Source organism: Marmota marmota, unplaced genomic scaffold (genome assembly GCF_001458135.2).
Source record: "Marmota marmota marmota unplaced genomic scaffold, marMar, whole genome shotgun sequence".
Lineage (NCBI taxonomy): Eukaryota > Metazoa > Chordata > Mammalia > Rodentia > Sciuridae > Marmota > Marmota marmota.
In genome coordinates this window covers 38119903-38135141 of record NW_026000016.1, presented here as the reverse complement: position 1 = coordinate 38135141, position 15239 = coordinate 38119903, and the positions used below count along the sequence as shown (strand labels likewise).

General features: G+C 39.1%; 1 pseudogene; it reads left to right on the top strand.

Annotated features, from left to right (window-relative positions):
- Positions 1-375: 375 nt before the first annotated feature.
- Positions 376-2015, top strand: LOC107140374 (annotated as a pseudogene).
- The last annotated feature ends 13224 nt before the right edge of the window (positions 2016-15239 follow it).

Below are 15239 nucleotides of genomic sequence, written 5' to 3'. Positions count from 1 at the left end.
TTCTTTGCCCAGGGTAACACAATAACCACAGCAACTTAGTGCTGGAATTGTGATTTGAACTCAAGTTCAAGTCCCAAACCAGTGTGCTCTGGTTTTCATCCTCCTGTCCCACATGAACAGATGGATATCTGTTCCCCAGATGATTTTAAGGTATGCTTGCCTTGATCATGTATGGCTGTGATTTTTAAGTCTTTTCTTCTTGATTACAGTGTGGGTGTCTTTGTTGGAATAAAGAGTCCCCACAAAAGCGGAAAGGTGTTCCTTTAAAATGAAAGACTAAAAGATGGAGCGCTTGGGAAGGGTGAGGGCATTTAAAGCAATGGTATGTGAGGGTGTCTCAGCAGCAAGAAGAACCCAAGGGAGGAAATAGTTCATATGAACTCCAATGCAGTGAAGGCAGTCAGAGCCCATACCACCGTGCTGAAAACTCAGCCACATGCAGAATGGGGGATAGAATGGGCTTGATCTTATGGTCCCATTGGGCATTCTAGCAATGAGTGGTAAACCACTCTCATGACCATTCTTGGATGGTTTCCCAGTTGAGAGTTCTTTTCTACTCACTCAGAATCAGTCTGAGCCATTATGCCTGTGTTATAGAGCCCAGTGTTATAGTACTGGCCCAAATCTTAATTTTTCTGGTAGTGATTCAATTAACTGAAGATAAAAAATTTTTATCCATCACCCTATATACTGATACGAAACACCAAACTCTAAATTTGATGCCAGAGCCTGTAGTTTAATACTATACTAAACATAAAATTTAAAACTAAAATACTTCTAGAGAAAACATAGAAGAATCTTTGTAACCTTGGGCTAAGCAAAGATTCCTTAGATATGACATCAAAAGCATCATCTACAAAAGAAAACATTCATAAACTTGACTTTAAAAAAAATGGAAAACTTTTGTTTTCCAACAGACACTGTTAACAGGATAAAAAGACAAGCTGCAGAATAGGAGAAAATATTTATAAAACACAAAGGATTTGGATCTAGAATGTATGAAACTCTCCAAATTCAATAATAAGAAAACAAACTACTCAATAAAAATTGGACAACATATTTTTAAAAGACATTAGGGAAAATACAAGTTAAAAAACACAATTGAGATATCACTACACAACTACTAAAATAATTGAAATTTAAAAAGGAAAAACAAAACCAAACACCTTACAATACCAAACACTAGAAAATATGCAGAACACCTGGAACTCTCATGCAATGTTGGTAAGAATGCAGATTGATAGAGCTATTGTGGAAAACACCTTTGCAACTTCTTATACAATTAAATATATATTTACCAAATGGTCCAGCAACCTCACTCCTGGTATTTACTTAAGAAAAATGAAAATTTCTTTTAACAGAAAACCCATATGCAAATGTTCACAGCAGCCTTATTAATAACTACCCCAAACTTGAAAAAATGTGAACGTTATTCAACTGATGAATATATAGATTGTGGTACATACACACAATGGACTACTACTTAGCAACACACCACTGACATACATGAATCTCAGCATGGATGAATCTCAATTGCACAGTACTAAAAAATTAAAAAGTTACACACTGGGCCATTCCAATTATTGGACATCCTGAAAAGGGAAGCTCTACAGAAAAAAGATCAATTGGGGGTTAGAGGTCAACAAACCCCCATTTGGCATATAGGGAAAATTTGTGGTTGATATCAAAAATGTCTACATCTTCAATGTAGTAGTGATTATGCATAAGTGTTTTGACATTTGTATGCCTTTGTAAAACTACAACAGTATACCAGAAAGAGAATTGTATTTCAATAAGAGAATAAGAGAGGCTCTCTTCTTTTCTCTGCCTTCATGGTGTGTGTTCTCAACTCCGTTCCTTTTCGTGACATCTCATAGACTTTCAGGATCAAGTGATTAGTAGCCAAGAAACAGAAGCAACATTGACCCATTCCCCAAAGGATTCTGATGAAAACTGGTGATATCAGGTACAACTCTAAGAGGAGACATTGGAGAAAAGTCACACTGGGTCTATAAAGGATTGCACATGAAATAGCACCCATATTTATTATATTATCAGTTTTATGGTTTAGATATGAGGTGTCCCCCAAAAGTTCATGCATGAGACAGTGCAAAATGTTCAGATGTGAAATTATTAGATTATGTGAGATAGCCTGGATGGTAACTATAGGCAGGTAAGGAGTGGCTGGAGGCATAGAAAACTGGAGGCTTGTCTTTAGGGTTTATATTCTATCCCTGGTGAGCAGAGCTTTTTGCCTCTCTGTTGCCCATGTGGTGAGTTGCTGTCCTCTGCCAGGCCCTGCCACCATGATGTTCTGTCTCACTTTCAGTCCAGAGTGAATGGAATTTTCCAACCATGGACTGAACCTCAGAAATTAGGAGCCAAAATAAACTTTTCCTCTTCTAAGTTGTTCTTGTCAGGTCTTTTGGTCACACTGATGAAAGAGCTAACTAAAATGATCAGGGTCACTGTCATTTTACCATGCTGAGCTAAAAATGTCACCACGGGACAGTTGGACATGTTTTATTGGGAATATGATTTTTCTTTTTGTCTCCAGTAGATTGGTTCAGCAATAAATGTGTGAAACCTTTTATTTGAAAAATGAAGGAAGGACAAGGAAGACTGGGAGACGGAGGAAGAAAAGCAGTGTGGCATGTCTATAATAGCAGCATCAAACCAAGCAGAGTGCTCTGAGGAGAAGGCAACCATTGTGGCAGGTGAAGTTTGGTGACAACTTAGGCAATGGCTGAGCCAGCATTCCCACTGAGAATGAGTCAGCTGCTTATCCTCACCAGGACTGTCATTTATTTCAGCCCCAAAGTCTTAATACATTTAAGCAGTCGATAAAGGGAATTTCTGAGAAAATGCAGGAGGGAGCCAACAACTAATTTAAAGCATTAGCACTTCACCACCTGCATTAATGGCTGGTCAAGGAGGAAGAGATACAGCTTTCCTGACATTTGCTTTATAGATAGAACTGGGGTTTCTAGGACCTCCATTGACAAGAGGGAGAAATAAATGTCCATGAACCTGGTCTAATAGATTCCCTGTAACTTAAGCAATGGCCTCTAAATTATCTAGCCTCTATTCTATGCACATGCCATTTCTTTTTTCTTTTATAGCTTCTGACTTTTCCCTTTAAAGGACACTTGATAGTCTTTCCTTCCCAGTCACCATGTGAACTGGGCCAAGGGAGAAGGGGAACAAAAAAGGAAATGATTCTCAGTATTGCCAATGGATCAAGGGAACAAGATGGAGGAAACATCTCTGCAGCCACCAGAAAGAGCGTGTGTTCACAGAGAATGCATTGATACAATGGATGGTAAATAGGAATCATATACATTTACTTTGGTGCTAGAGGAAAAGATGGGTTCAGTTTACAGATATGAGGCCTGAGCACTGTTGGCTTGTCAAAGGACCCCAAAATAGAATTTCTAGGTGTTCCTGCCAAGTGAGCCACTTGACATCCTTGGCAGATAAAAATCACATGTTAAAAGAGGCAGTAGACGTGGCCAAATGTTTAGGCCCAGGAGTCAGAAAGATGTGAATTCAAGTTCTGGATTCACTGTTCATGTGCTGTGTTAAACTGCTCTTAGCCCTGATATCTTTATTACATGGGGACACAATAGAAGCTATGTTATAGAGCTGTTTTATAGGTATAAAAAATGCTAGCATAGCACCTGTGTGGCCATGCTCAATAGCTTTCTAAATTATTTTTTAATGCCTGATTTGATCTTGACTGTGTATATTCAGACACATTCCATATATGGCTGGAAAAAATTACCCATTGAATTCAGATCCTATATACAGCCAACCTGATTAATTCACACCTCTTTTTATTTCCTTTTTCCCTGCTGCAAGCATGTTTATGGCTTAATGTATCTGTGTACACCTTCAGCAAGCACCTTCAGACAATCTGTCTGAATTGCCTACGTGTAAGCTAACTTCTGGTCTGATATGTCTGGACTTGGGCAGTGAAAGAAAATATATAATATTTTTCCAGTTGATCAAATCAGCTATCTCTAGAAACTTTTTGTAGAAATGGCTAGATTCTCAAGTCTTCTGTGAGACCAGAGTTCCAAGTAACATGAGGAGTCCTCTGAGATTTCTTGGAGATGTTGGGGAACAGGAGGTTTATATAAGAGTTTAGAAAATGATGCTATTAAACCCCAATGCCAAAACCCTGTACCAAGGTGCCTTGGGGTGCTACAGCAAACTCACAGAGGTGCTATAGGTTATTTTACAATTTTAAGAAAAAACAAGGATACTCGACATCTACCAGACACTGCGCAAAATCATTTGAAGGTAGCCCATAGTTATAACATCAGATCACATAACATTTCTTTCTGTGACATCTTAGTTTTATAAGGCTAGATTATTGGTAGCTTCCATAATAAAATACTTAGCAGAAATCAAGGTGGAACAAAAAAATAGGGGAAATAGTATCTAATCTGATTAGACAATTTAAGAAGTTTTGCAGTGCCTGACAGACACATCCCTCCCAAGAGTAACTGTTATTATTTAAGAAGTAAAATAGAATGTTGTTTTCCTTCTAATTTATATGTATTTAAAAATGGCTGCTGTGTGGTTAGGAAATAAGTACTATCTGTTTAATAAATAGAACTGTTAGGTATTTCTTTTGGCCTATAGGACTGTGAAGAAATGAAAAAAAAAAAGGTTTCTACAATATTGAGGATCCCATGAATAGGAACAGTTTGGAATCCTTGGCTATAAAGTCTGCTAAAAAAGGCTGCAGTATACATTGGCTGAGGGCTGTTCCTGGCCCACAGCCTGGGAAGAGCCAAGTATGAATGAGACAGAGGACCCACCACAGGATGTCAGAGATGGAAGAGACTTCATGTCATCCAGGTTAGTGCCCACAGTTTACAAATAGGCAACATGAGTTGCCCAAAAGGGCTGATGGATGTGGAGGAGCCAGGGAGAGGTGCCTTCCCTTGGGAAGCCAACAGCCATCTCAACAAGAGAAGGGAACTCTGAATCATAAGCATCACACACCTGCTCCCTCTTTCCCCACAGTTGGGTCGGGGGAAGTGGATAAAGAGCAGCCTGGGGAAAGGGGGAGCCTATAAAGATGTCTTTGCACAGACAGCCCTGACATCTTCAAGAGAGATGGAGGACAGCAGAAACAGGATTCCAGCATGCTGGGACTGTCCTGCTGTGCTTCAGCCTTTGGCTCCAAGAGGCTCTTTGCTTATTTGTTTGTTCCTCAAGGGTAGACTGGGACATCCTTATCATCAGAAATCATCTCAATCTAAATTAAATCTCCCCCAGTCTCAAAAAAGCAGAGCTGGGATCTGCAAGGGGAGTGGTCTGGGCTTTGTACTCCTGCCTGCCTGGCATTCAGCCAGCATCTGCATCAGTAAGCACGTTACTGAATGGAAGTGTCCCTTGCTATTTGAAAAAAGGGGAGGTGGCTTGGCAAAGGGCGAAGGGGGCTTGTTGCAAGAAAGGCAACGGATTCAGAGCCCCTGGGGCAGGTGGTCCAGGTCAGGTGTAGAGGCTCTGCAATTTACCTGAATGTTAGACTTTGGGCTACCTGTCAGATAATGTAAACTCAATTACCTCTGAAGGGATTCTGGAGGTCAACTGAGCTCAGGCTAGTTATCTGTGTGCAAGATACAAAGCAACATGCAGATAAATTGTAATGAAAGGGAACTATGCAGAGCTCTCCTTGGCCACCTAAAGACTGGTATATGGAAGAGAAACATTAGGGAAGTTCAGGGCTGAAAGGAGGCAGCCTGGTGTGATAGAAATAATGCTGGATGGGGAGTTAGGTGTTTTGGGCCTTAGTCTTGCTCAACTGCTAATTAGCTGTGTGACCTCTGGTAACTCATTTTGCTTTCCTAGATAACAGCTCCCTATCCGCCCACACGCAGGACTGCTGAGAGGCCAGGGTGACATATAAATGTGACCATTTATCAAGTGCTTTCCAAGTGCCAAGTGCTGTTTTAAGCACTGCACATACTGTAGCTTATTTAACCCTCACAACCCCTATCTGAGGAAGAGATTAATGTAATCTTTAATCAAAAGTGTAGATGAGGAGACTGAGGTCAGGAAGGTGGAATCTGTGTATTCCTGTCTTTGGGGTGACTTCAAAGCATGGGCTTCCACTCACCACAGTAAGTTCCGGGGGCCTCAAGTATTCATGAGGTTCTGATTCAGTAGATCTGGTGTGGGGCCCACATATTTGAGGGTTTCAAAAGTACCTGAGTCATTTTCATGTGAGTGGTCCATGATCCTACCTTCCACTCAAGAAACCAAAAAGGGACTTGCCTTTATTGACAAGAGGGCACTGTCAATGGCAGAGATGGCCAAATGCAAGTTGTCAGAGGAACTTCAAGGGATGTCCGTTCTCCTGGCTCCCAGTCCTAGTCACAATCCCAAACTGACACCCCCGAAAGTCTGCAAAATTCAAGGTGAGGCTACAAGTAGCTTGGTGGTTGAGTAATTCATCAGAGCAGGAAGGTAAGCAGGGAGGTTATGTAGAGTGGTTGGTGAAGACTGGGCCATTGTACTTTCCTGCCCTATCCATCATTAATCATGTCATCTCATCCATGTACTGCATTCTAGAATTTTGCCTGTAGTATCTTAATCATTTTACAACCATTTTATGAAATGTGTATGATTTCCCTACTTGATAGACAAGAAAACTGAAATTCAAAGAGGGAAAATGTTGCTACGGTTGGAATATAATTTTTCTCCACCATCATAACTCATGTTGAGGTGAGGTCCCCATTTTAATGATGGTGAGAGGTGTTTGGCCATTTGTGAAGGCTGACTGCTTTTCTGGAAGAAGTGAGCTGAGCTACTCTTGTGGGAATAGATTTGTTACCTTGAGGGGGAGTTGTTCTAAAGCAAGCCTGGCTCCGCCCTTCAGCCTCTCCTGCACACCAGCTCTTCTGCATACACTCAATTCTCCTTTTCTGCCATGAGTTGAACCACCATCTAACTTTTATAGGCAGCTGAGTGGAGGCCATGCTCTTGGACCTCCTGAACTGTGAGCTAAATAAATCTCTTTTCTTTATAAATCACCCAGCCTCAGGTATTTGTAATAGCAAGACAAAACAAACTAAGATAAATGCCTAAGCTCAGAGTTCTCACAGCTAGTAAGTGGCAGGATGGGGACTGGAATCCTGGTCTCCTTTTATTAGGTCCAGTGCTCTTTTGAGTCCCTGTGCCTATTTATCAGTGATCCAGCACCCTCCAAGGCACAATAGGGCAACATAAAGAATAGAAGTCAGCCTCCTTCCCCTTGCATTGCTTATAATTTAGTGAGATGACAAGAGTAAAATAACTAGAGAATAATACAGAGTGATCTGGCTGACCCCAAAAGAATCAAGAACAAGCCAATCATTAAGAACCTTATCCAGTGAGGACTATTTAGCGTTTGTAAATCAGAAACAACACAAGCTGTACCACACTCAAGGGAACATCTTCTTAGGTCAGATATGATTCGGGGATCCTTTGTTTGTAATCCTTCCATGATGTTATGGTGTGGATATGAGGCATTCCCCCAATGCTTCTGTGTTAATGCAGGAATATTCAGATGTGAAAGGATTAGCTTATGAGAGTTGGAACCTAGCTAGTCCATCCTAGTTTGAATGGGCTGACTGGGTGGTAATTGCAGGCAGATGGGGCATGGCTAATTTAGGTAGAGGGACCGTCCTGGATGGGTATGTCTTCCCTAAGGTTCGCTGCTTTCCCTAGGTGAGGTGCTTTCCTCTCTCCTTTCAACCGTGATGCACTGCCTCACTTGGGGCCCAGAGCAATGGATTCAGCCACCTATTGACTGAGACCTCTAAATCATTAGCTACATATAAACTCTTCCTCTTCTAAGTTGTTCTTTTCAGATGCTTTGGTCATAGTGGTGCAAAGTGACTAAAACAATGTGATCCTGCAATCTGTACATGTGGAAAAATAAGAATTCATACCCCATTTGAATCAAATGTATGATATGTCAAGATCATTGTATTGTCTTGAGCAACTAATAAAAAAAACCACATGGTTTCCCCTGGCTCATTGGATAAAGTCTCCATACAATGGATGCCATCCCTCTTTTTCTGTTCTTGGAGTTTCTCTTCCCTGGATTACTTGTTCCCTGTCATGCACCTCCTCCCTTCCCCATTACCTCTCATCGGGAAAACTCTTTTGGGTCTCAATTTAAGCCTTACTTCCTCAGAGAATTACTCCCTGCCTAGCACTGAGATTGTCCCTACCTTAATATATGCCCATGTAGAATTCTGGGCTTAAAAGAGATCTTTTTGATCTTTTTTGAAAAGCTATTACCAATCTAATTGATATTTAATATTTACTTTCCCTACTATAAGTTCCATGTGTCAGATTATGTGTCTATTTCATTTACTGCTATATTCCTAGCACCCAGTGACTGGCAAGAATAGGGATACAAGTATCTCTTGCACAAATGAACTAATAATATTTGGATTGTTTAGAGGTATGAGATTGATCAAATTGTTATGTGCATGTATAAATATGGCACAATTGATCCCACTACTATGTGTAATTATAATGCACTAATAAAATTTTTTTAAAAAGATTGAATGAGGGATAGGAACTGTGACATCTGTGTTTCAGGTATGTGGGCCAATGTAACTATGCTCATTTCAGTTCGGGGTGTTTTACTGGCTCTGTGCTAGGCAAAACGGAGAAAAGACCTGATTCTATAAAAAGAAGAGGTACAAACAAAAGATAGCAGAATATGTGACTTTGTTTTGGAAAAATTGGTATGTTTATCTTTCCCAAAGGTTAGAGCACAGAACCAAGTGCCCATGATGGAGTTCTTTCCAAGGGTATGTGTTGGGTCCCATCAGGATATAGTAAAGAAAAAGATGACTCTAAGAAAGGCTATTTGGATGGTTATGAGGCCTCCAAAGCCAGAAGAAAGATCCATGATATCCAGCACTTAATAATCTTAGACTAGCAGCATCTGTGCCACCTGGGAACTTGTTGGAAATGCAAATTCTTTGCTTTCCCATGGACCTGCCAAATCAGAAATTTGGGGTGGAGTCAGCCAGTATTGCTGTAGCTGGCTGGTATATGCTCTTGAGAGAGATGGTGTGCATCTCTTCTTAATTCCATGGTTAGTAAAGTCATATTGGTAGCTTGAAACTGGCTATTGTGGGAATATTTACACCACAGAAATTGGTGAATGCAAATCAAATTGTATCTTCCTAAAGAAGACAATTGTTAAAAATTTAGAAGGATACCATCTGGCCCAGAAATCCACAGTTTAACAAGCCCTCCAGGGGATTCTGATAATTTCTAGTTTTTCTTCCCCAATGCCAAAGGCATCCAGAATTCAGGTTTGTGAACATTTCATGATACTGAGCCCTGGATGCCTCCTGGGATTTTTATCCCTGGTTGTGACATGAGTATTAGCAAGGGAACAACTGCTCCTCCTCCAGGGATCCCATCTCCTGTCTCATCCCCTCCCGCCTCGTAAGAAGGTGGAGACTGAGGGTGAGAAGTGACTGTAGAATTGCTATTTTGGTCCCCACTCCCAGCATTGTTGAAGATACCTGATTTGCAAGCAAACAAAAAGATTTCATAGCTGTGAATTTCAGCAGGCTAAAAACAGCCCCATTCTGTCTACATAGCAAATTGAGACTTTTTTTTTTTTTGACAGAATTCAGAACCACTCTGGATGACATGATTAACTGAAATAGCCAAATTTAAATTTCTACCTGTATCAGCACAGTGTGCATCAAACACCTGTATACTGTCCCTCAGAATATGCATGCAGGCATTAAAGTGTGTGGGTGTGTGTGAGGAGAATATAGGAGTAACAAAAGTTGCTATGACAAGTTATATTTTCTGCTACTCTGAGGACTGGGGATGTAAAGAGGTCCATCTTTTAAAAGAAATAATTCTTCACCTGCTTCATCTAAAACATGATTCATTGAACCAGATATATTGACTAATGAACCAAGTAGTTCCCCTAATGAGTCAGGCAAATCACCTGCTGGAAATATTTCCATGAGTAATTAATTCCTCCATTGTGTTTATCTCCTGAAGGCAAAGGAGTTGAAGCCGGGCCTTGGTTTCAGTCCCAACCAAGGCTTGTTGGTGGTGTGGTCAGTCTTGATCAGAAATTAAGTACTAACATTGTGGATTAGGAATTTGGTTGACTATCTATAAAGAACTTCCTATATGCTCCCTGAAATAAGTATAATTTGTAACCAGGGCATGGAGAAGGGTGTTAGTTTTATTGATTTTGTAATATAATACCTGGCTCTTTGCTGATCCTCAATAAAGTTTACATGCATGGATAGGAAAGATGAATAAATAAGTGAATGATTGAAGGAATGAAGAAATGTTTAAAAAATGTGGGCTTGTAGATTTTACTTATATTTGCAAGTCTGATTGATTTTCTGTCAAGTCCAGCTCTATCTTGCCCCTCTTAAAGAACTGCTAAAGTTTGCTGGTGACTCCTTTACCTCTTTGGAACATCATGGTTGTGCTATTTCTAACATCTTCAATTCAATGATTTGAATGACAAAGAACATGAGTTTTCCATTTTTGCCCCTGATGAAACAAAAATAAATGCTCAACAGTGTTTTGATGTTTTGACTTTTCTGTTGCCAAGTTAGGGTTAGGGTTATCAGTCTAACCCACTAGGCTAACCATCCAGACTAAAAAATATGTCCATGGCGCACCCCAACCCCCAGAGAGAGATGGGTTTCCATCGCACTCCCTCATATGTTTAAGATACACTAATATTTCATAGGCAGCTGGAACAACAGGGGTCATCCAGATATCATACTACCTGTTTCACATGGATTAGCTTGTTGAATTCTCCCAACAATCTTGTGAAATAAGATTTTTTTCACCCATTGTATAGAGAAGGAAAGGGGCTTTTGAAGGGGAGAGGTTGAATAATTCGCTCAAGATCACTTAACTTCATAATGGTGGAACTGGAATTTGAACACATTCTTTTTACTTTCCCAAATTGTTCTTTGGGCCTTGACTATTTAAGTTACTAAAAACAAAGAATCAAAAAAAATGTTAAAGGGAATATATACCTATGTAAGAATGTGAAGAAACAAAACTTGAATTCAGCTTTAGCTTTGTTAAAGCAACACAAAGTCAGGTTAGCAATGAGCAGGAAATGTTACTTTGGCCTAAGAACCTAAAGGGTTTCCAAGGCTTTGGCAACACATGACATCCATGCTCAATTAATAGGCACTGCTTAGATGCCCAGTTCCCACCCTGCTTTAAAGCTCTTCTCCTTTCTGTATACAACCAAAATCAATTATCCTAGTACAAATCCCATTATAATTAAGACTACTGCTAATAACATGACTAACACCTACCATTTATTGGGTTCTTACGGTGCCCAGATCTCTGACTCACCTTTCTTTGGATGAGTGCTTTCACTGTGTATCTGTTACCATCCTTTTGCTTTTGACCTTTCTTTATCTTTGTCTTTGATGTGAGAATTTCTGTAGATAGCATGCATTTGGATTTTCCCATTCCATCCACCTCTGCAATCTTTGTCTTTCAGTTGAAATGTTTAGATCTTTCATCTTCAATGTAAATATTGATGCAGTCAAATTTAAATATGTAACCTTGCTAGTTATTCTCTATTTGTTGATTGGTTGTTTGCTTTTCTCTCCTTTTCTGCCTACTTTTGAATTAAGTATTTATTGAATTCCATTTTATTTCTACTTGTACTTTTTAGTTATACATCTTTATTTTTTTTAAAGATGGTTTCATGGTTTGCCAAGTGTCTTTAATTTATCAAAATCGATCTTAAAACCACTCGATGTAGGTGTGAGGATCTTTCCATATCCTTTGTTCCATCTTTATTTTTCCAGTCCTTTGTCCTGTTGTTTTCATAAATTGTTATTATTTTTATAATATTGTAATCCATAAAAGTATGTTGTTTTGATTTTGAGAGTCATTTTTCTTTTAAAGTGTATAAAACAAGAAAAATAAAGCCTTTAAGTATGCGTCTTTACTTTTTACTGTTTCTGGCACTCTCTGTCCGTTTGTGTAGCTCCAACTCTTCTATTTGATATCATGATCCTTCTGTGAGAAAGCTTTTTCAAAAATAGTTCTTATGGATATCTGTATTTTCAATGCATTCTTTGCTACCAAAAACCTATTTGGTGCTAATTTTCAAAAGATCATTTTATTGGTTAGAATACTTCACTGGTTATTTTGATTTCTTATTCAATCAATTATTGAGAGTATGGTTTTAAAATTTCTACTATGATTGTGAATTTGCCAATTTTTACTTATTTTTTTTTGCTTCACATATTTGTAAGATTCGTTATTAGGTGCACCTACACTGAAGACTGCTATGTCTTGATGGCAAGTTGACACCATAAATTGACCCTTTTATCTTTAGAAAGTATTTTCCACTGTCACTAGTCATTCTCTTCAACTTGAAACCTGCTCTGTCTGATTTTAATATAATATCATTTTAATAGCAGCATAAGCTTCTATAGAAGCTTAGTGTTTGCATGGTGTATTAGTTAGCTGTTGCTGCGTAACAATATTACCCCACTTCTGGTGATTTTAAAGCACCATAATACTATCACATCAATCGTTGTGATAGTAAGGAATTGGCTCATGCAATTATGGGAGCTTTCGTAGGTCAAGAGTCTGGTCAAGGCTTAAATTAGCTCTTTTCTAGGCTTCTATCACTTATGATTATTGGTTAGGGCTGATTTACCATCTCAAGGCTTGACTGAGATGGACTCTACTTTCTAGCTCATATAGTTGTTATCAAGTTCAGTTACTTACATATGTTGGACCAAAGGACTCAGGTTTTTGCTGAAGGACAGAAAAATTTAAGTTACAAAAGTTACAAATTTAAGGCCCAAAAGAATTTAAGTTACTCAATTTTGTCAGAAACCACATAAGCTTGGAAGTGGATCCTTTGTCAGTGAAGCCTTGTAATGAGAACCTAACCCCAGCCAATCATTGTGATAGTGAGGAACTGGCTCATGCAATTATGGCAGCTAAGAAGCCTGAAGATCTGAGGTCAGCAAACTGAAGACCCAGGAAAAGCTCTTATGTTGTTCCAGCCAAGTCTGAAGACCTGAGAATCAGGAGATTCTATGACATAAGTTCTACTCTAAAAATCAGAGGGTTCAAAACCCAAGAAGAACTGATCTTTAAGTCTGAGCCCAGAAGCTAGACAAGACCATGTTTCAGCTCAATCTATCAGTCAGGAGCCATTTCCTCTTAATCTTCTGGCTCCATTTAGATCTTTAGTTGATTGGGTGAAGCCCATTTCCATTAGGTTGACCAATCTGCCTTACTAAGTCTACTGGTAAAAATGCTAATCTCATTTAGAAACACTCTCACAGACACATTCAGAATAATGTTTGGCCTAATGTCTGGCCACCCATTGGCTGAGTCAAGTAGACATGCCAAATTGACCATCATTCTTCAGGAATAGGACATCCTCCATTTTGTCAGGCTCCTGATGTGTGTGTGTGTGTGTGTGTGTGTGTGTGTGTGTGTGTTGGAGGTTGGAGGGGTCTCAGCTAATCCAGTTTGCAGTGGAGCTAGATCAAGGCTTTGTTGTTGCTTACACTAGACCTAGCAGGGTTTGGGAGCTGAATTCCTGGAGAGACGCATCAGGCCTCTAGCTTTTTAGATTTCAGCAGACTGTGCATGTTGACATTCCAAGAAGACTTCCACAGTTCTCCTGACCTGACCCTCAATGTTCTTTATGAGTACCTAATGAAGGCCAAAGGAGAAGAGTCAGGAAGCAGGTCCAGACTCTCTTTGTGTCTAGGGTTCCTATTGATTATACAACATAAATTCAGTTTCATTTTTGAACTTCACAATGTCATTGAAATCTTAACTGTTTTCTTCTTAAACGTTTCTTTGCCAGCTTCTTCCCTCTACTATCTATGGTGATGAAAACCATCATGTGTCTCTTCTCTGCTAGAAGGCCTTTTGATTTTCTGAATCATAAGGGTTCATTAGGGTTTCTGGGTACAGACTGGGCCCTTGGGTTGGCTTTTATGGATTATACAGCTTGTTCTTTTGGTTAGAGTGGTACCAACATCTTAGGATTTTCTGTATCTTCCAAAGTTAAAGTCAAACTTTGTTGTTTTAAGCTTCAATTTTTTTATCATTTTTAAAATTTTGTTTTTCAATTTTCTTTCCATCCTGGAGATTGAACGCAAGACCTTCTGCATGCTTAGGTAAGTGCCCTATCACTGAGTTGCACCCCTGAGAAGTTTTTATTACTTAATTACCTATAACATTATGACTGACCTGTTTGATTCCCTCTTCCTCTAACTTCTATATTCATTCATCTGATTTTTCCTTTACCTTTGTTCCTCTATCAACAAAAATGAACTCTTTTAGTGATTTCTGTGAGAAATAAAGTCACATCAAACTTTTTATGGGACTTCACTAATATTATAAGCGATCCTTGGGAGAAAGATCACTTTATGAAATGTTGTCTTCCACCTTATTTACTTCTTTATTCTTCTCCTTTTCCCTTCTCTCTGCTCACCCTTCACTCCTGACTTCACTCTTGAGATGCCCTTATTTTCTTTCCCTATCATGCTTAACATTCATGTCTAAAAATTTTTAATTAAAAATAACTTCATGTAATAGGGTCTACACTCTCAAGGAAGAAATTTGGTTTATATTGCTGCTATTTCTGCTTCTTCCTGTTCTTGCCATTTTATGAAAGGCAAGTATTAAAAAGGGGTTGGATTAAGCCTGCGACTCTAGGGACCACATAGTAACACAAATGGGGCAAGGAAAGACGGGAATTGAGATGGAAACCAATATTTATCGCAATGGCTACTACATATTCCATGATGATACCTATAATTATAAGATAATTATAGTATATATTATTATTATATATAATTATAAAATAATGTTCCTCAGTATTAAATGTTTGCTACTTTCCTAGACATCTACTACACACTGACATGAATTACATATTGCATATTATCTGAGATAGGTCCTATTGTCGTCTTCACAGTATAGATGAGGAAACAGAGGCTTGGAGAGGGTCAGTTACTGCTCAAAGTCATGTAGCTTGCAATTAGTGGACGTCAGAGAAAGAACTGAAGTCTGGTTGGTCTAACTCAGGGAAATGGATGGCATTAGAGCAGATTATGCTAAGTGAAGCTAGCCAATCCCTAAAAAACAAATGCCAAATGTCTTCTTTGATATAAGGAGAGTAACTAAGAACAGAGTAGGGTCGAAGAGCA